Source organism: Pan paniscus, chromosome 19, assembly GCF_029289425.2.
Source record: "Pan paniscus chromosome 19, NHGRI_mPanPan1-v2.0_pri, whole genome shotgun sequence".
Taxonomy (NCBI): Eukaryota; Metazoa; Chordata; class Mammalia; order Primates; family Hominidae; genus Pan; species Pan paniscus.
Window position 1 is genome coordinate 77021474 of NC_073268.2, and position 22577 is coordinate 77044050.

Consider the following 22577-nt stretch of genomic DNA (forward strand, 5'->3'; position numbering starts at 1 on the left):
CTTATTTATAATAATTTATAAATAGTACTTATTTATAATAATTTATAAATAGTACTTATTTATAATAATTTATAAATAATACTTATAATAATTTATAAATAATACTTATAATAATTTATAAATAATACTTATAATAATTTATAAATAATACTTATAATAATTTATAAATAATACTTATAATAATTTATAAATAATACTTATAATAATTTATAAATAATACTTATAATAATTTATAAATAATACTTATAATAATTTATAAATAATACTTATAATAATTTATAAATAATACTTATAATAATTTATAAATAATACTTATAATAATTTATAAATAATACTTATAATAATTTATAAATAATATTTATAATAATTTATAAATAACAGTTCTGGATGCTGGAAAGTCTGTGATCAAGGCAGTGGCAGGTTTGGTGTCTGGTGAAGAAGGCTCAGTCTTTGCTTCCAAGGTTGCACCTTGAACTCCATGTCCTCACATGGTGGAAGGGCAAAAAAGGGCCTAGGGTGTTCTCTGCAACCTCTTTCGTAAGGTTGCTAATCCCATTCATGAGATTGGGAAAGCTCTGCCCTCATGACTTAATCACCTCCTAAAGGCCCCACTTCTTAATACTATCTCTGGGGATTCAGTTTTGTTTTTTTTGTTTTTTTTTGTTTTTTTGAGACGAAGTCTCGCACCGTCACCCAGGCTGGAGTGCAGTGGTGTGACCTCAGCTCACTGTAACCTCCGCCTCCCAGGTTCAAGCAATTCTCCTGCCTCAGCCTCCCAAGTAGCTGGGATTACAGGAGCCCGCCACCATGCCTGGCTAATTTTTTTTTGTATTTTTAGTAGAAACAGGGTTTCATTTTGTTGGCCAGGCTGGTCTCAAACTCCTGACCTCGTGATCCTCCTTCCTTGGCCTCCCAAAATGTTGAGATTACAGGCATGAGCCACCTCATCTGGCTAGTTTTATTTTTGATTGATTAATTAATTAATTAATTAATTTTGAGACAGAGTGTCGCTCTGTTGCCCAGGCTGGAGCGCAGCGGTGTAATCTCGTCTTACTGCGGCCTTCACCTCCCGGTTTCAAGCAATTCTCAAGCCTCAGCCTCCTGAGTAGCTGGGGTTACATGAGTGCACCACCATGTGCAGCTAATTTTTTGTATTTTTAGTAGGGATGGGGTTTTGCCATATTGCCTCAAATTCCTGGGCTCAAGTGACTCTCTCGTGTCGGCCTCTCAAAGTGCTGGGATTACAGGTGTGAGCCACCACCATGGCTGGTCCAATTCAAAAATTTAGCATATGAATTTTGGGGGACACATTCAGACCATTGCAGCTGGTAAGGTAAAAAAGAAGAAAGTATTTGTGAAAGGTTTGCTTCTATACTGTCTGATTCTAAACTTAAGAATAAAAATTGGCCACATATTTATTAAAACGGGGTTCTCTCCCTAACCATTTTACTACCATATATTTCATGTAGCAATGTTGCAAAGAGGTATGTTTTCCATGAGCTACATCTAATTCTTGTCTTTCTTCTCATCTCTCCTGAGCTATTTGCCTGGAAATTTAACAGGAGTACTTAGAAATGGGACATAAAGAAAGATCACCAGAAGATAGTAGTCTATAATGTATATCTGAAGAAAGAAGCCCACAAAACAAATACTGACATAATGATAACGTGGATGATATTAGGCCTTCAGTGGCAGCTTTTGCAATTTAACAGGAACTCTGCTTGTAGTGATATTTCTGTTTAATGGATACAAATATGATTTTGTATTTGATAATTTTTTTCATATGTAGGTTTAACGTAAGGTTTACACTCCATAATATTTATTGATATTCCTGAATCCATGGATGAAAATATAGAATAATGGAACTAACAAGGGTTTTGGAGTCACATAGACCTAGCTGTGAGTTACTAGCTGTGTAAACTAAATTACTCGACAGTTCTTAGGCTCACTTTCCTTATTTGTAAAGCAGTGCTTATATAAAACTGCTGTGATTGGTTCTTGTGTGAATTCAATGAGGCACTGTTTTCAAGTATTGATTACATCCTGATACATGTTAGGTGTGCCTCATACTATTTGGGTCAGGAAGGTATTAAGGATAGTTAGATATCACTCTTCACCAGGAATTTCTTTTCATTTATATTTATATACTTTCTTTGAGTGGGAGTTTTGCCTCTATGACTGTTCGAGAAATAGGGCTGTACCCAGCTTATCTGGTGCTTGTGCTACAGATTGGCCAGTCTTCATTGCCTAACCGAGTACTGCATCTAGAGGTCTTTACTTTCATTGGAAAATGGTAATGTGTTCATATTCCCAGTAGAAGCTCATATAGTATAAAGCTACATGTGTGTGTATTTTTGTGTGTGTCTTTATTGAGGTATATGGAAATATGATGAACGGCATATATTTAAAGTGTACAGTTTGATAAATTTTGACATCTGTATATGTCCATGAAGCCATCACATTCCAATCAAGATAATGAGCATATCCATCGCCCACAATAGTTTTCTCATGTTTCTTTGTAATGCACCCTTCCTGTTCCTCCCCCTGTAGAAGAAGCGTGTTTCTATGTAATAAGTCTTCCCGAGTAGCAGTGCCATCTTCACTTTGTAATGAGGTTTTTTTGGGAAATACTTTGCTGTCACATAGTTCAAAGTGACTTTAGTATACAGTTAAAAATATAAAGGTAAAAGTATTGAGTTCAAAGTTGTTTTTTCTTCTGCTCTACAACTTAACCAAAAAGTAAAGCTTTCCATCTAGAACCAGTTCATAAAACAACTAAAAGGCTTGCAGTTTCTCTGTGTAATCATTTCAAAACAATAGTTTTTTTTTCAGCCACCAAGAAGGATGCAGTCTTGACATATAAATAGAAAACAGATTGAGTTTTTGGCTGATATTGCTATACTGGTTTAAATGTTGGTCCAGTCAACTTCAGGCTTAGATTACAAGATTTGCAAATTAGAGGAAAACCAAAAGAGAAAGAACATCTGCATAGATTCTGACTTTGTGGAATTCTTTACAGGCATGCTTACTCTACTTCTGGTGGAACAGGCCATGTGCATAGTGAATAAGCCTGAAAAGAGATCACTGTTGTGTTGTGATTATGTTAAAGACAAAAGTTGAAGTAGATAATTAGGCAATTCATTATGGAGAACCATGACAGTTTCTACGTCAAGTATTTTTAACCATTTTTTTTGGGGGGAAATCTTTTGTTGATACAGTGATATGTTACTTTGCCAGAATAAAACCTTGCTAAATATCACTAATTATGTTACTTGATTTTCTGGTATCAAAGTATTGGGATTTGAGAAAGGTAATTTGCTGTAACTAAGGATTTTAAATTGGTTATAATCAAAGACTATATGGATATAATTTATTCTATAAATGACAACACAGTCTCAGTGAGATGTAAGGAATCCTTGTCTGCTACTGGGCTAATCATACATTGTGTATATGATTTTAAGATGTTTTCTAAAGATCCCCTCTCCTGCCATTTAGATAGGAATTTTAAGAACTGCTTTATTTGATTTTTTTTCTCTTTTATTCTGAGAAGGGGCTTCCTTATGTTCTTTCAAGACATGTTTATGGGTATCTATTATGTGTCAGCTACTGTTAAATAATCCAGGACATCGTTTCTTAACTGAGGGAAAAAAGGTAGAGATGATTTTGATCCCCAAGGGATATTTGGCAGTGTCTGGGGGACATTTTTTGGTTGCCACATCATGGAGTAGAAGGTGCTGTTGGTATCTAGTGTGTAGAGTCAAAGAACCTGCTATACTGTGCATCCTATAATTTGCAGATCAGCCCTTAACAGCAAAGAATTATCTAGCTCATAATATCGATAGGGTCAAGTTTGAGAAACCCTGATCCAAGAAGATAAAAATCTGTATGTCTAGAACTGACATTGCTAGACATTTCTTGCTAGAGCTGACATTCTAGCAAGGAGAGTGAAACAGTAAAAAAATAAGTAAAATATATAGTATGATGATGTAATGTATAACAATAGTAGAGGGTCGGGTGTGGTGGCTCACACCTGTAATCCCAGCACTTTGGGAGGCTGAGGTGGGTGGATCATGAGGTCAGGAGTTCGAGACCAGCCTGGCCAACATGGTGAAACCCTCTCTTTACTAAAAATACAAAAAATTAGCTGGGCATGATGGTTTGCGCCTGTAATCCCAGCTACTCGGGAGGCTGAGGCAGGAGAATCACTTGAACCCAGGAGGCAGAGGTTACAGTGAGCTGAGATCACGCCACTGCACTCCAGCCTGGATAATAGAGCAAGACTCTGTCTCAAAAAAAAAAAAAAAAAGTAGAGAAGGTAGTTAGATAAAGTTGGACAGGACAGTGGTGTTTGTTGTTGGTGGATATTTGGATTGTTTGCCATTGGGGGTTTGATGAATAGTGTGGATATGAACATTTCTATATTGCTTTTGGTGTACATTTCTGTTTGGTATATGTAACTAGGAGTGGACTTGCTGGGTCATAAGTTGTTCTCACTATCTTCTTATCTTCTTATATCTTGTTAGATATTTCCAAGCAGTTTTTATTGTTCCATGAACCTTTATTTATTGCCAATATATGAAATGATATAATTAGAACAATGTAGTAAATGTGTGTCATTTCCTGTGTTGATGATATCAGGAGTCTTATGAGATTGCCTTAAATAATTGGGATTTGAAATTCTGGATGTGCTTTTTCTCCACTGGTAGCTATTGTAAATATAATTTTGTCTCTTAATTTCTCTTCCTAGTATTCAAATGTTGAACACTTTTAAAAATTTTGTATTTATTTATTTATTTTGAGATGGAGTCTCACTCTGTCACCCAAGCTGGAGTGCAGTGGCGCGATCTTAGCTCACCGCAACCTCTGCCTCCTGGGTTCAAGCGATTCTCCTGCCTCAGCTGCCTGAATAACTGGGATTACAGGTGAATGCCACCACGCCCGGCTAATTTTGTATTTTTAGTAGAGATGGGGTTTCACCATGTTAGCCAGGCTGGTGTTAAACTCCTGACCTCATGATCTGCCCACCTCAGCCTCCCAAAGTCCTGGGATTATAGGCGTGAGCCACTGCGCCCAGCCTGAACACTTTTAAATAGTGTTTCTTTATGTTTGAGAAATGTAAAACTAACTGTAACAGTATAAAACGTGATGGTTGCACAAGTATAGTTGGAAAACTTACCTGGAAAATGGCAGAAATCCTTGATGTCATCTAGATCATGAAGGGGAAAAATGAGACAAACATGAAGTCCTGAATAGTTAACTTTATAGGAAAGGTCATGCTAAGTGAAATGGTACAGGAAAATTTTTAAAATGCTGTATGACCCTCAGGTGTGTTTTGTTCAGGATGGTACAAGGGCTATACTTTTTTTCTTTTATTTCTTTGTGTAAAGCTGTTGGTCATACCTTAGGATACTGAGGACCAAATATTTGAAGAGAATTTGGAAAGATTTAGAAAAACTCCTTTTACACAAAAGGAGTTTAAATTATAAAGCTGGCTGAAAAACTTGAAAAAATTACAAACTTTGAAGTTTTGTTTTATGTCCATGAATAGATTATTATTATCTTAAAAATAAATTTTCTGGCTCAATAAGGTATTTGTCACAACTACTATAATATTCTAGAGCCAAGATTTAATTTTTGGGTTTTTTTTTTTTTTAAATAAACATCCTTTTGTTTTTTTAAGACAAGGTCTTACTCTGTGATCCATGCTGGAGTGCAGTGGTACAGTCTTGGCTCACTGCAACATTTGACCCTCGGGCTCAAACAGTTCTCCCACTTCAGCCTCCCTAGTAGCTGGGACTACAGGTGTGTCCCACCAGACTCGGCTAGACGGGGTTTTGTGGTATTGCCTAGGCTGGTCTCGAACTCCTCAACTCAAGTGATCCTCCTGCCTTGGCCTCCCTAAGTGCTGTGATTACAGGCATGAGCCACTGCATCTGGCCAATAAATGTCTTTTGATTGAGTTATATGTTATGTCTTTTTTTTGAGACCCAGCCTCTTTCTGTCAACCAGGCTGGAGTGTAGTGGCACGATCTCGGCTTACTGCAACCTCTGCCTCCCACGCTCAAGTGATTCTTCTGCCTCAGCCTCCTGAGTAGCTGGGACTACAGGCGCGTGCCACCACGCCTAGCTAATTTTTGTATTTTTAGTAGAGACAGGATTTCACCATGTTGGCCAGGCTGGTCTCGAACTCCTGACCTCAGGTGATCCTCCCGCCTCAGCCTCCCAAAGTGCTGAGATTACAGGCATGAGCCACTGCACCGACCTATGTTATGTCTTCCTTATGTTAACTGATTTTATCCTTTGTTAGAAAACAATTGTTGTGACAAGTGGTTTTCTTTTCATTTATTTAATTTTATTAACATCTTGTTTACCAAACACAATATACAACGAAGGTTAAAACAGTTATTGTGAGATGACTGGCATGTTAATTAGAGCCTCCCTACGTGTGTGTGGGTGTGGGTGGATGTGCTTTTGGAGAGACTAATGCAGAGCAAGGGACAGTATTTTGAGTGCCTCTTTGGCGGTGGGTTTTTTTTTTTTAAATGACAAGCCCTCAAATATGTGGTATGTTTAAGTCTCATCAGTTATTTAGATGTAGTCACATTTATCTCTGTGGAAAATATAAAATACAATAATTTGTATATTATAAAGTAATGTCATTTTTAATTTTTGATTAGTCTTTTTCACTTTCTTGAAAAATTCAGAAGAAAACATTCTGAATGCATCTGTTTGTCAGTTTTGTCCGTGCACCTTTCTCAGACAAGAAAATAAAATGTACGTTTATCATGATGAAAACAGCTGCAGTGCATACTTCTGAGAGTCATTTGTCAAACGAAGCAGCAATAGAGGAAAAATGATAATACACTGCTGCACTATTAAGTATAAAACTGCTGCAATTGGTGCCGTTTTAAATTATTAAACACTGTAAATGCCATAAAGTTAATTAGAAGAGGAACAAACTCTACAAAGATAAATGTGTTTTCAATATGATTGTTAGGGGAGGGTACAGTAGAAACCAGTGAATAGAGAGGAAATTTATTTCTGGCAGGACTCTACACATGGAACTGTGGCTGAACTTTTTACCCTAATTACCTCCTGCTAATGCCTGCAGCGGGCTGGAATCAAAGTGGTGCTTCAGGCCCTGGAAATTCTCTGATGTGGCAAACGTTTGTTGTGTGAGGAGGGTTTCTTAAGAAAAAGCAGAATATTGTGACAGGATTTAAAAAAAATTTCTCAGTTACCACCCACCTCACTTGTTGCCTACAAAAATAGAGTAATTGTTTGCATCTGTGTGTGCTTTTTTATCCCCTAAGAAATAACTGTTATAAATCAATGTGACATAGATCCAGTGAACTGAGGCTTGCCTGAGGTAGGATTTTTTTTTGTTTTTTAAAGTTTCTCCTTTAATTGAAAATTTAGATTCCAAATGTAAAGAGGTTATTTTTTATAATTGAGAAGAAACATTCTATGCATTTTTAAGGAGAATTTGGATCTTAAAGTGTGCTTTTCAAAATGAATTCTAAAAACTTTTGTAGTATCAAACTGATAACTATTAAATTGCTTAATCCTGGAAAAAGTGGGAATTTCCAGTTTCCATTATTAGTTCTCCATCTGAGACTAGAACCTAAAAGACATTTCTCTAATCTTTGTGAAAGTTAATATCATTCCACTTATGTGTCACAAAAGGTTTGGCCATGTATGCATTTTTGAAATAAAAAGAATTAGTTCTCTAAAAGCACCTGCTTTTCAACTTCTGCCTTTAAAGGCAGTGTTTCTATACAATGTAAAATACAAGTACCATGACAAGTCATTTTATATAATCTATTTTTAAAAAATAGAGATAGGGGTCTCACTGTATTGCCCAGGCTGGTCTCAAACTCCTGAGCTCAAGCGATCCTCCCACCTCAGACTGCCAAACAGCTGGGATTACAGGTGCAAGCCACTGTACCTGGCCCATTTTATATATTCTAAAAGAATCCAATTTTCAAATAGTCTGCCCTTGTGCATCTGTGCTGTCTTGTGTCTCCAGCTCCAGCCCTTATCTAATCTTCTTGAAATACCTTTTAGATAATTCTTGAAAAGCACTAATAGCACTTTTTAAATAATGCAAATAGAATCATGTTTTTATGTTGGTAAAAATTTATTTTGGCAGTCTTTTAGTTGGATGTCCTAAAGAAATAGTTTTAATTTTTAAAAGCAGAATGCTGTGAGTTTTCTTGATCCTGGGCAATAAGAATTTTAGTGAAATCCCAAATTTCTTTCAAGATTGTGTCAGAAACTCACAGTTGCTGTGGTTACAGATTGCTTCATTATAACCTTAGTATTTTGCATTTTGCACACTTATACTTTTGCATTGCATCTGTGACCATTCATTCATATAGTAGTTTTGTGAATTGTGAATGAGGGCTATTTGTTTGAACTACCAAGTTTCAAAATTATGTTACAAACAATTTATTTTTATTTTGTTCGGTACATATGTTTGCAAAAACTTTAATCAGTGGTAAGGCACTTATATATTTTCACTTCACGTATTCTTTCAAAACTGTAATTATCCACATTTGATATAATAGATGTATTTTGCAACATTTGGCTTTGTCATTTGACGCCCCTTCATTTTCCCCTCAATTCCAACTGCCTTTACAAGAAAAGCCAAATAAGAAAACATTTTACTTCTCTGTCTACTATGAAAAGTAATCTGTCAAAACGTGAAACTACTTTTTAAAGCTGCATTTATATCTGTAGGTATTTGGTGCAATTTAAGTTATATTTCACTATAAAATAACTGCATATTATCATTAGAAGGATTTAAATCATCATGTGATATTTTTCTGATTCTAATAACAGGAAAGAGAAATTATACTAATGTGGCTTTATCACAAATTATGTAATATGATAACATTTATGTAAAATGAATGTAAATATTCTTACTAGTTTTCAAACAAAACATTTTATGGTACAAGAGGAATAATTTTGTTGTACTTCAATAATATGTCAAATTTCTTAGAAGTATTAATTTAGAACAGGATATTTTATTGTCTTCTTAATAAAGATAAGCAAAAGCTTAGATTTTTCTGCTATCATTTTAAGAATTGACAAGGAAAATAATTGACTATAAATTTTTACACATATCCTTCTCTAAAATGTTTCCTGTTCTGTTTTGATATAACAGGTTGTTCCTTGATTTTGAGAATTAGACTTTAAGCATAATCTATTAATTTTGGCTTTACTTCATTTCTCAGCATGTCTCAAATGCTGTGATGAACTTTGGTTACTTTGAAATGTTTAGTGAAGTGGTTTCTATTGATTTCATATGTGTACTCAAACTAATCTACATTGGTAGATTATCAAGTTTTAAGATGATACTAGAGTAATAAAACTGGGCATACTCTTTCACAGTATAGTAGTATATTTGGCCTCACTGTGCTTGCTTGGCAGAAGATGGTATAATTAACATCTTTTTATGAGTTGAGCTAGACTTTAGTATCCTCATTTCAAGTACCCCATGTTTTTTTGTTAGCTATGGTTGTGTGTATCTGTTAATATGAAAAATGACTCTGTATTTTTTTGTTTATCATAACTGATAAGGAGTTTTAAGTTATATTGCTTTTAGGGAAATAAATCCTGGCAACATCTTGCTTTTTGTGGTTGTTAGTGCTTCTACTATAACCAACTTATAAATTTTCCCTAGTATATTCTTTTAGTTTTCAAAAGTTCCTTATAATAGTATGACTCAAAACCAACTGTACATGATTTTTAGGGAACTTTATGATGTATTTCTTTATCATTAACTAAAATTTTAATGTTTAATTTTTAACTGGTCTGTTTTGCCTCTCTATTCTTCTGTATTCCTCTGCCAGCAGTTTCTGCACTTTTGTTATCTATCAGAAGAAAGCGATAAAATAGGAAAGTACAATAGAACCTTCTAATAGACATTAAATTCATATATCTTCCAAAATTAAAAATAATGAACAATTTATTAATATTTTTGCTATTAAAGCTATAAATATATTTTTCTTTTACACGTGGATTTACAATATGAGATTTTTAGTATCCTGAATTACTACTTTCAAACAGTACACTGTAACAGTTATGCTATTATTATGGCTGATTATATTATCTACTACATGAATACCAAAGGCAGATTTGTTAGTTTTTTCTTTGGTTATTTGGAAACCTGATGTTACTGAAGTCAAGGTTGAAACTTCAGTCTTCTTTTACTTCTCTTCTTCATCTATAAATAGATTTCCTAATCAACCAGTAAATGAGTATCAGCAACTTAAATATTACATGTTTTAGCAACCAAAATCTTTGCTATTGTTAGAAACATTTCCACTGGTAGTTTATTGCTGAATATTAAAGATTAAAGTGTTCCTTTTTTAAAATTTGAAGATTGAATCAAATGTTTAAAGAAAAGCTTTTCTTATCAGGCCATGGTTGCTGCAATAAAAGAAAGAAAGAGAGGCTTTCCTGTATAAAGTTTTACCTACCTCATAGGGTTATTGGAAAGGTTAAATGAAATAGTACTTGTAAAGCCTTTATAACAGTGGGTGGTATTTATCAAATGTACAATATTCATATTCTCATGATGAAATTATAGATATTATACAACAGTAACAGATATTAGCCTTATTAGAAAAGCAAGATTCACAAAAGGTAGAATGTCAAACATTTTAGGATGTTTGTTTCAGAAATGGAATTTTCCCAAGTATGTCTCCTGAATTTCTCATTTAGTCATTAATTGTTTAGACTTTTAAATGAATTTTAAAAAATGGATTCTCTAAAAAAATTTTATCCTCTCAGCTTTTTTGGGAGATTTTTAGAGGAGTTTTAGGGTTACAGCAAAATTGAGTGGAAGATACAGAAAGTTCCCACATATCTCCTGCCCGCATACATTTATAGCCTCTGCCATTATCAACAGTCCCCACTAGAGTGGTACATTTGTTACAGTTGATGAACCTACATTGACACATTGACACATCATTATCACCCAGATTCCATAGTTCACATTAAGGCTCACTCTTGGTGTTATACATTCTGTGGGGTTGGATAATTGTATCAGACAGAGTGATTAAATCTTTTAAAAGATAGTTAACATTAATTCTCTTAATTCTTTTCTTAATTTTTAATTAATTCTTTTAACAAGTAGTACTAATGCTCAACATACAACAGTGAGCGAGACTTAATCTCTGCCCTCCGGAAGCTTATACAGTAGTTCTTTTTTTTTTTTTTTTTTTTTTTTTGAGACGGAGTCTCGCTCTGTCGCCCAGGCTGGAGTGCAGTGGCGCGATCTCGGCTCACTGCAAGCTCCGCCTCCCGGGTTCACGCCATTCTCCTGCCTCAGCCTCCAGGGTAGCTGGGACTACAGGCGCCCACCACCATGCCCGGCTAATTTTTGTATTTTTAGTAGAGACGGGGTTTCACCGTGTTAGCCAGGATGGTCTCGATCTCCTGACCTCGTGATCCGCCCGCCTCGGCCTCCCAAAGTGCTGGGATTACAGGCGTGAGCCACCGCGCCCGGCCTACAGTAGTTCTTTTTAGCGAAAGAACTTGTAAGTCTGAAAAATGTACAGATGGCATTAACTAGAGTGTTTAGTTCTGTTGTTTGCATTCCTTCTTTAATAATGTTTTAATATCTCCACATAGTTAAAAAAAAGAAAAAATGGAAAATATCCTGGAAGGTTTAGTAAGCAATTATTTTCTTTATTAGAACAAACTGTTGTTTGGTTTGAACTCTATTGTCATTGGCCTTGGAAATGTTGGAATTTTTCGTTAATATGGATTATTAATATTATTTACAGATATCTCACATGTATATTGAATTATGAGTTGTCATATGGTACTTTTAGATGGAGTCATTTCCTTTGAGGTGAGCAGAAAAAGTAAAATGTTTCCCATGTTAGTGTTTTAGTTATAATAACCTAAACATAGTTTTATACTACTTCATGTTAGATCAAGTTATGTAGAAAAGTAATTAGAATATGTTTCACTTGCACCTCAGTAGATTAAAACCAGTTTAGAAGTTTTAAAATGTGCTAATTCTTTTTGACATTTGTTGATTTGTCTGTTTGGTGAAGGCAGATCCTGGATTTCAGTTTAGGGAAGATGATACTTAAAAGACTGACAAACTTGTACTTTGTGTTATCAGGAAATGGGACCTGATTATTTCTTGGAGGCTTGGAAGATTTTGCTGCATTGTCAAATGATTGCACTTTAACCTTATATCTAGTAGAAATTTTACTTTCCTTAGGTGAGATCAGAGTAGTTGAACTGTAGATTTGTATGTCAAAACTCATAGTAGTAGGTGTATATTCAATAAATAGATGTAACAAAAGATGGCAAACTAGCTGTCCTAAACATCCACAACCTTGTTTAAGCCTTTTTATATTCAGCAGATTATCATACCTCCTAATTCACTAGAACTTTATTTATTTGGAATTTCCTGATTCTTTCAGTTAAGCCAAAAACTGATTATTTGGTAACATCAGTAAAATTGATAACCCTTTAATGAGACTAACTAAGAGAAACAGGAGACACAAAGTACTGATATCAGGAATGAAAGAAGGGGCATCACTACAGATCTTATGATCAATAAAAGATAATAAGGTAATATTATACAACTTTTATGCCAATAAATTTGTTAACTTACATGAAATGGAAAACCTAACTAATTGGAAAGTTTTTGACAAGTGAAGAACAATCAGTAGAATAATTTTCCTGGGAGCAGTTTAAAATTGTAAGCAAATATTTCACAATACTTTTTTTTTTTTTTTTTTTGAGATGGAGTTTCACTCTTGTTGCCCAAGCTGGAGTGCAGTAGTGCAATCTTGGCTCACTGCAACCTCTATCTCCTGGGTTCAAGTGATTCTCCTGCCTTGGCCTCCCAAGTAGCTGGGAACAGGTGCATGCCACCATGCTTGGCTAATTTTTGTATTTTTAGTAGAGGAGGGGTTTCACCATGTTGGCCAGGCTGGTTTCAAACTCCTGACCTCAGGTGATCCACCCCCTTGGCCTCCCAAAGTGCTGGGATTACAGGTGTGAGCCACCGTGCCTGGCCACACAATACTTTTTAAAAATTCAATTTTAAATTAAAATTTAACATTTAAATTAAAAAATTTTAAAGCTTATTTTTCCCATGAAGGAAGGCCATAAAACAGTGATACAAGAACTCAGGGAAGACATGGCGAGATAAACCCCACAAATTGATCACAGAATTGATGAATTGTAAGGCAGGCATGGAAGGGAGAATAGATAGAAAATGGAATTAAATGAGAGACTGAACAAAATGGGAAGAAAATCACAACATGTGCATAGTTCCCGAATAAGAACAGCAAAGCATTGTGATTGAGGAAATATTTAAGGTAAAAATTAAGAAAACTTTATGGAAATAAAATGACTTCATTTGATGTAATGAAATAGCACAGCGTGTACCAAGGATAGTTGACTCAGAATGGTCAATTCCAATATATATCATTGTAAAGTTTCTGAATTTCAGGAGCTTTAATAACTCGGAGGTGGTGAGGTGGGTGTGGGGAGTGAAGAGGGAGTAGTGGGGATTAGGCTGATCTCATATTTCCCCACAACAACTAGAGCAAATACTATAAGACCCCCGAGAAAGATAGTGAAAAGCAGCCCAAATTCACTTGAAATAGAAAGGTATAGGTTAGAGGTCAGCAAACTTTCTCCTGCAAGAAATATTTTAGGTTCATTGGATGATATGTTCACTGTGGCAACTAAACTATAGACAATAAAGAAATGAATAGGTTCGGCTGTGTTTCAATAAAACATTATTTACAAAAATAGCAGTGGGGCAGGATTTTGGGCATAGTTTGTTGACTTCTATATACCGCCATTTTGGAAATTTTTTTCTAGACAAAATCTAAAAAAATATTAATCATGCTGTACTTATGCATGGTTTTTGTTGTTTTTATTAGAGACAGGGTTTCATTATGTTGCTCAGGCTGAAGTGCAGTGGCTATTCACAGGCATGATTCATGGCACACTGCAGCCTCAAACTCCTGGCTTGAAATGGGCTCAAGTGGTCCTCCTGCCTCCGGAGTAGCTGGCACTACAGGCATACGCCACTGTGCCTGTCTTATGCATGGTTTTTAGTGGAGGAAGATTGTGTGGGCATAGTAGAAAATAGTATTGTATAAGTAGATAATGTATGTATTTATATTATATGTATATTACATGTATATATGTAAATAAACTGGCAGCCCATATCTGTTTCTTGTAACATTTCTTTCATAATTTGAATTTTCATTGTATTTGTTTACCGTTGTGGAACATTAAACATATTTCTTTGTATTATAACTTAATTTCCAATCCTTAAAAGAAAACTCAGCTAATTATTTTGAAAGCTCCTTGAAGATCGTCTTTCTAAGACATCTTTGTGTTTAATCACAAATAAAGGAAACTTACTTTCTTTTTTTCAACATAATGTATTATGTCTTTGTGTCTTATGTTGTCTGTTAGATCTTTCTTGAAGAAGAATGTCTGATTCCAACCCCAATTGTAATATTACCTCCTGTTTTTGTGTGGAGATGTCACTTACCCCTTTGTGCCTGGTTACCTCTCTATAAGTTGTGCGAGTGTCGGAAGGTTTCATAACCCAGTGTTTATTGAGAACTCTGCAGAAGAAAAATGCAGAATAAAGTTATTATTAACTAGGCTCATCACAGGTTTAGCTTTTAATATGGTTACGTTTCCATTTTCTTTTCTTTTTCTTTTTAATTACTTAATTAAAAACAAGACCAACTGGCTTTTGTTCTTTAGGAGCCGAATGAGAATACAAATAATGTAATACTATCAAAAATTTTCCTCTTAAATTTAAAGCATTAGATTCAGTAACACATGTTGAAGGTTGTGCAGCTTTTTCCCATTTAAAAATAAGTGTTTCCATGCTTCTTGCAATTTGTGGTAGATTTTAAATGTCTTTGCTATTTTGTGTTTCACTTATACATGCACATTCTTGGAAAATGTCACTTTCTCAAATACTTTGTTCCGCTTTTCCTAATTTTGTTTCAATCTGTTAAATATCATGAATGAAAATAATAAAAGTCTTTGTAAAGGAAAATGGTATTAATGTTTAGAATTTTGAAATCATAAAAGCCATATTTCACATTGCTTTAAAGTGATGTTCATTGTATTGCATTAAGAAAAAAAGCCCTCTATTTTGAAAACATTGTCCAGGTTAAGAATGGCTATGATTCTAAGAAAATACCCAAATGTAAAGAAAAAACATACTGTTACAAATAATTAAAAAATAGATGAGAGACAAAATTTAAATATTTTTGTTAGGGATTTATGAAACTTGAGTTTTGGAATTGAATTTAATATTGTATTATTTGTAATTCTTGTTTTTCATCAAGCATAAAAGATCCTTTTGCATCTGTCTACTATACCATTTTCAGGAGGTATTTAAATTTTAAAGATGCAGAAGGTACAGTGTGAGGCTACCATCTTTCATGCATTATGATTTTTAAAAAGCTGAAGTATTCAACATCAAACTTAGTCTTTGCAAAAAGCTCAAGGCACTTAGCTCATTTTTCATTCTATAGATGCAAAAAACCTAGTTTGTGACAAAGAAAATGAATTGTTGATCCTATGATATAAAGATATAATTACACAAGAATACTTAGTTGTACATAGCTAAAAATCTTATTTAATTCCTGTTTTTTGACCTCTTCATGTTTTGGCTCCTTTAGTGGTTCATTTGACTAGGCCTCACTGCATTCTTGACTTTTGTCTTACGTAGAAACCGTTGGATCTGAAACAGATTGTCGGAAGGTTTCCCCGTGTTTACAACATGTTTGGTAGTATTTATATATAAAAAGATTCCTTAAGTTATGGGTTGAGAATTCTCATGATTACTTAACCAAGTGATGTGGTTATGTACATTTGGTCAAATCTTTTGACAGGTTAACCTCAATTAATTAAGAACAAATTACTGATATGACTTGTGAAAATTAAAATAACTTTTGATTAAAATTGCTTAATGCTTTGTAGGCTTCTCTGTTTTATCATTTCAAAAACTCTCCCTATTGTCTCAATAAAAGTGAGTTAGAATTCCAGAAATGTTAGTGTGTTACAGAACTTGAACAATGGAGGCTCATTTGGTTAAATTTGTTTCAGAATAGATTATATTGTTAAAATTTTAAAAATTATTTAAATAAATGAAAATTGTGTAATAATTTTTCATATACTACTTTAAGTAAGGAACTTAATTTAGTAGATTTAAATGTAGCATATATAAATGAAGTCATAATTTTACTTATACTGCTGAAATTTAATCAATGTCATTTTGAAGTAGTATAATGGCAGAAGGACTGAAACTTTATTATGTATCTATTAAAAAACCCTCTGCGTCTTTGAGGTCACACTAAATCTAAAGATCATTTTGTTGCAAAAGAGAGACTGGATGGGTTATCTATTGGTATATAATGTATTAGAACATATTTAGCATATTAGAACAACATTTATCTTCTCATACTTTTTTTTTTTTTTTGAGACCGAGTCTCGCTCTGTCACTCAGGCTGGAGTGCAGTGGCACAATCTCGGCTTACTGCAAGCTCTGCCTCCTGGGTTCACGCCATTCTCCTGCCTCAGCCTCCCGAGTAGCTGGGACTACAGGTGCCTGCCACCACGCCTGGCTAATTTTTTTTTTTTTTTTTTTTGTATTTTTAGTAGAGACAGGGTTTCACTGTGGTCTCGATCTCCTGACCTCGTGATCCGCCCGCCTCGGCCTCCAAAGTGCTGGGATTACAGGCATGAGCCATTGTGCATGGCCTATCTTCTCATAGTTTCTATGGGTTAGGAGTCCAGGCACAATTTAACTGGTTCATTACCTTAGGTCTTACAGGCTGGAGTAAAGGTCTCATCTGAGGGCTTGACTAGGGGAGATTCCACTTCTAGCCTTCCTAAGGGCAGTTCTTAAGGGCTGTCTGCAGTTCCTTGGCATAGGGCTTCCCCATATGGCTGCTTACATAATCAGGCTCCCAAAAAGAGTCTCTAGTGATGGTGTTTGGGGAGACTGGGGACCAGCAAATGGAAGATGGCATGAGGCAGCCTTTCGAGGTGCTGGAAATGTATTTTTCTGTCTGTGTGGAGTTATAAGGGATATATGGACTTTATGAAAATTTACCAAGGTGTACACTTTAGATTTATATACTCGTTTTTAGGTATGTTATACTTCTGTATATCTTTATTTAAAAGTAATTGTGAAACATACTTTAATAAATAACTGCTAGTTACTTTTAGATTTTTTGATATCCTTTTCTGCTTTGGAACTAATTTTTTAGTTAATATGACTCAACAAAAGTAAATGATAGGTATATCCTACCACTGCTTTAACCAGATCATTGGATAATAACCTTTTAAAATAGGAGATCTTTGATTGCAATGGAATTTCAGCTTTATGTTTTTTTGGTAGTGGACAACCTTATACATTTGGTGAATTAGGATACTTATAATCATTAAAAATCTAAGGTTACTACTACATAACATATCAAAAAATAGTGGCATGAACTCCTTATACTCAGGTTAACTTCTGGCACCAAGATACCACCTGCCTATGTGGTGATTAAAAAAAGAAAGTATACTAGAACAATTTTTTTTTTCAATTTTCTATTTAGAACCCTGACTTTAGCTAGTTCCATGTCCTTTTCTTTTGCCAATATTCTGCATACTCTACGGGACATGATCTTCTGTGATTCTACATTGTGGGTTATAGTTCCTTTCTCCACTTATTTATATTCTCATCTAAGTAAGCAATACTCACATTTGCTTACTCCTGAGTGTGCTATCTTTTCTTTCTCTACTCTAACGTTAAGTTTCTAAGCTCTTTCTTCTATCTCCTTGGATTCCACCATTGTACTGAAAATGAATTCCTCCATATTTACAGGCTGGCTTTCATTTGAAAGATAATTATTTCCTAATAATACTCACTTTGTTTGGGTTTTGCGTTCTCTTAGCTTTTTTTTTTTATATTTTTATTTTTACAGACAGGGTCTTGCTCTGTTGCCCAGACTAGAGTGCAGTGGCCCAATTATAGCTCATTGCAGTCTTGAATTCCTGGGCTCAACATATCCTCTCTCCTCAGCCTCCTGAGCAGCTAGGAATGTAGGTGTACAACACCACACCCAGCTAATTTTTAACATTTTTTTATAGAGAGAGGGTCTTGCTATGCTACTAAGGCTGATTTTTATTTTTTATTTTTTTTTGTTACTTATTTTATATAGTATTAGTATATATTTTTAAAAATTGGCTTAAAAACTTATACGTGCCCTTTTTGTAGTGTCTCTATTAATATTTTGTTGTTGTTGTTGTTTGTTAATTTTTTTTTTTTTTGAGACAGAGGCTTGCTCTGTCGCCCAGGCTGGAGTGCAGTGGCACGATCTCGGCTCCCTGCAACCTCTGCTTCCCGTGTTCAAGCGATTCTTCTGCCTCAGCCTCCCGAGTAGCTGGGATTACAGGCACACACCACCACGCCTGAGCTAATTTTGGCAATTTTTAGTAGAGACAAGGTTTCACCATATTGGTCAGGCTGGTCTCGAACTCCTGATCTCAGGTGATCCACCCGTCTCGGCCTCCCAAAGTGCTGGAATTACAGGCATTGAGCCACTGCACCCGGCCATACTATTTGTTGAAGTTAAGAATATATCCCATCTCCATATTTTTGGCAAGATGTGCCCTCTTGTTCCTCTCCCTACACTCAGTCATACTGCCATTTATCTACCTTGTGACCAGTATGACAGATTGCATTCTTTTTACATACAGGCTTATATTAGCTATTTAAAGAAACAAGGACTCCCAGGTCATTTCTAATTCTTACTTTCTAATCTTAACATGGCTGTATGGACAGTGTTGCATATCCTTTTATCATCTGCACTGATCCCTTTTCCCGACTCTATGTTTTTCTTTATGCATATTACTTATTAATCTCTAACATTTGATTTATTTTACTCATTTATGTGTTTATTTTGTGTTCAGTAGGTGTCTTTACCTACTAGAATATGTTCAAGAGTGGGAAGGATTTTGCCCTGTTTTGCGCTCATATCGCCTGGCACAAAGTATACAACTAATATACTTTTGTGTTTTTTGAGACGGAGTTTCTCTCTTGTTGCCCAGTCTGGAATGCAATGGCGTGATCTCGGATCACCGCAACCTCTGCCTCCTGGGTTCAAGGGATTCTCCTGCCTCAGCCTCCCGAGTAGCTGGGATTATAGGCATGCGCCACCACACCCAGCTAATTTTGTTTTTTTTAGTAGAGATGGGGTTTCTTCATGTTGCTCAGGCTGGTCTCGAACTCCTGACCTCAGCTGATCTGCCCGTCTTGGCCTCCCAAAATGCTGGGATTACAGGCCTGAGCCAGCACACCTGGCCACAACTAATATAAATTTATCGAATGAATAAATTAATGAGAATATAAAAGGCAATAGTTCCCTCTACCATTCTGAGATTGAGGCCTAATTTTGACTTAAGATTCATTGTTACTTCCATATTGCTCAAAATAATTTCATTGGTGTTTACTAACCCATTTTAGATGAGGTGTTAGGATATACCAACATCACATACAATTCCCTGTCTTCCCAGTATAGTTGTATAAAAAAACTTCAGTTTTTCTGTTTTGTTTTTTTTTAAAGATGCTGTGGTCTGTCTCTGTAGAAGTAGAGTTTTTCACTTCATGCCAACCTGTAAATTTTGCTTGCCCTTGGTTCAGATACCTTCGTTGGTCTAACTAAGGGGGAGGGCCCTTGTAGTATCAAGCATGACCATCTAAGACTACTGGCTTATCATGGGATGCTGAGTAGGACAGTTCTCTTTATGTCAGTTGTGGCTGGCAGATCTTTTAATTGACCTGATGGATATCATAAGATTGCAAAGGAAGAAGCAGGCATCTCAAGCTGGGAGGATATCATTGTAGTCAGTGAGTAGACGTGAGGATGGAATAGAGCCAAGTAGATAGAATACCATGATTAAAAAATTAATAAAGGTTTAAAGGCTGCAGTACAAGTTGTCTGAAAGGGGAGAATGTAAACTAATGATTTAAAAATGCTCCAACAAGGCTGGGCACGGTGGCTTATGCCTATAATCTCAGCACTATAGGAGGCCGAGGCAGGTGGATCACCTGAGGTCAGGAGTTCCAGACCAGACTGACCAACATGTTGAAACCCCTTCTCTCTCTTTTTTTTTTTTTTTTATTGATCATTCTTGGGTGTTTCTCACAGAGGGGGATTTGGCAGGGTCATAGGACAATAGTGGAGGGAAGGTCAGCAGATAAACAAGTGAACAAAGGTCTCTGGTTTTCCTAGGCAGAGGATCCTGCGGCCTTCCGCAGTGTTTGTCTCCCTGGGTACTTGAGATTAGGGAGTGGTGATGACTCTTAAGAGCATGCTGCCTTCAAGCATCTGTTTAACAAAGCACATCTTGCACCGCCCTTAATCCATTTAACCCTGAGTGGACACAGCACATGTTTCAGGAGCACAGGGTTGGGGGTAAGGTCACAGATCAACAGGATCCCAAGGCAGAAGAATTTTTCTTAGTACAGAACAAAATGAAAAGTCTCCCATGTCTACCTCTTTCCACACAGACACGGCAACCATCCGATTTCTCAATCTTTTCCCCACCTTTTCCCGCTTTCTATTCCACAAAACCACCATTGTCATCGTGGCCCATTCTCAATGAGCTGTTGGGCACACCTCCCAGACAGGGTGGTGGCCGGGCAGAGGGGCTCCTCACTTCCCAGCAGGGGCGGCCGGGCAGAGGCGCCCCTCACCTCCCGGACAGGGCGGCTGGCCAGGCGGGGGGCTGACCCCCCCACCTCCCTCCTGGATGGTGCTGCTGGCCGGGCGGGGGGCTGACCCCCCCCACCTCCCTCCCGGACGGGGCGGCTGGCCGGGCAGAGGGGCTCCTCACTTCCCAGTAGGGGCGGCCGGGCAGAGGCGCCCCTCACCTCCCGGACGGGGTGGCTGGCCGGGCGGGGGGCTGACCCCCTCACCTCCCTCCCGGACGGGGCGGCTGGCCGGGCAGAGGGGCTCCTCACTTCCCAGTAGGGGCGGCCGGGCAGAGGCGCCCCTCACCTCCCGGACGGGGTGGCTGGCCGGGCGGGGGGCTGACCCCCTCACCTCCCTCCCGGACGGGGCGGCTGGCCGGGCAGAGGGGCTCCTCACTTCCCAGTAGGGGCGGCTGGGCAGAGGCGCCCCTCATCTCCCGGACGGGGTGGCTGGCCGGGCGGGGGGCTGACCCCCTTACCTCCCTCCCGGACGGGGCGGCTGGCCGGGCGGGGGGCTGACCCCCCACCTCCCTCCCGGATGGGGCGGCTGGCCGGGCGGGGGGCTGACCCCCCCACCTCCCTCCCGGACGGGGCGGCTGGCCGGGCAGAGGGGCTCCTCACTTCCCAGTAGGGGCGGCTGGGCAGAGGCGCCCCTCACCTCCCGGATGAGGCGGCTGGCCGGGCGGGGGGCTGACCCCCCCACCTCCCTCCCGGACGGGGCGGCTGGCCGGGCAGAGGGGCTCCTCACTTCCCAGTAGGGGCGGCTGGGCAGAGGCGCCCCTCACCTCCCAGATGAGGCGGCTGGCCGGGCGGGGGGCTGACCCCCCCACCTCCCTCCCAGACGGGGCGGCTGGCCGGGCGGGGGGCTGACCCCCCCACCTCCCTCCCGGACGGGGCGGCTGGCCAGGCGGGGGGCTGACCCCCCCCACCTCCCTCCCGGATGGGGCGGCTGGCCGGGCAGAGGGGCTCCTCACTTCCCAGTAGGGGCGGCCGGGCAGAGGCGCCCCTCACCTCCCAGACGGGGCGGCTGGCCGGGCGGGGGGCTGACCCCCCACCTCCCTCCCGGATGGGGCGGCTGGCCGCGTGGGGGGCTGACCCCCCCCCACCTCCCTCCCGGATGGGGCGGCTGGCCGGGCAGAGGGGCTCCTCACTTCCCAGTAGGGGCGGCTGGGCAGAGGCGCCCCTCACCTCCCGGACGGGGTGGCTGGCCGGGCGGGGGGCTGATCCCCCCCACCTCCCTCCCGGACGGGGCGGCTGCTGGGCGGAGGCGCTCCTCACTTCCCAGACGGGGTGGCTGCTGGGGGGAGGGGCTCCTCACTTCTCAGACGGGGCGGCTGCCGGGCGGAGGGTCTCCTCCCTTCTCAGACGGGGCGGCTGGGCAGAGACGCTTCTCACCTCCCAGATGGGCTCGCGGCCGGGCAGAGGCGCTCCTCACATCCCAGACGGGGCGGCGGGGCAAAGGCGCTCCCCACATCTCAGACGATGAGCGGCCGGGCAGAGACGCTCCTCACTTCCTAGATGGGATGGCGGCCGGGAAGAGGCGCTCCTCACTTTCCAGACTGGGCAGCCAGGCAGAGGGGCTCCTCACATCCCAGACGATGGGCGGCCAGGCAGAGACGCCCCTCACTTCCCAGACAGGGTGGCGGCCGGGCAGAGGCTGCACTCTGGGCACTTTGGGAGGCCAAGGCAGGCGGCTGGGAGGTGGAGGTTGTAGCGAGCCGAGATCACGCCACTGCACTCCAGCCTGGGCACCATTGAGCACTCTTGAAACCCCTTCTCTACTAAAAATACAAAAATTAGATGG

At 38.9% G+C, this 22577-nt stretch overlaps 1 protein-coding gene across 10 annotated transcripts in view; it reads left to right on the forward strand.

Moving 5' to 3' along the window:
• The window catches only part of BCAS3 (BCAS3 microtubule associated cell migration factor), a 717859-nt gene that overhangs the window by 147707 nt on the left and 547575 nt on the right, over positions 1 to 22577 (forward strand). The gene's annotated exons all lie outside the window — the stretch shown is intronic.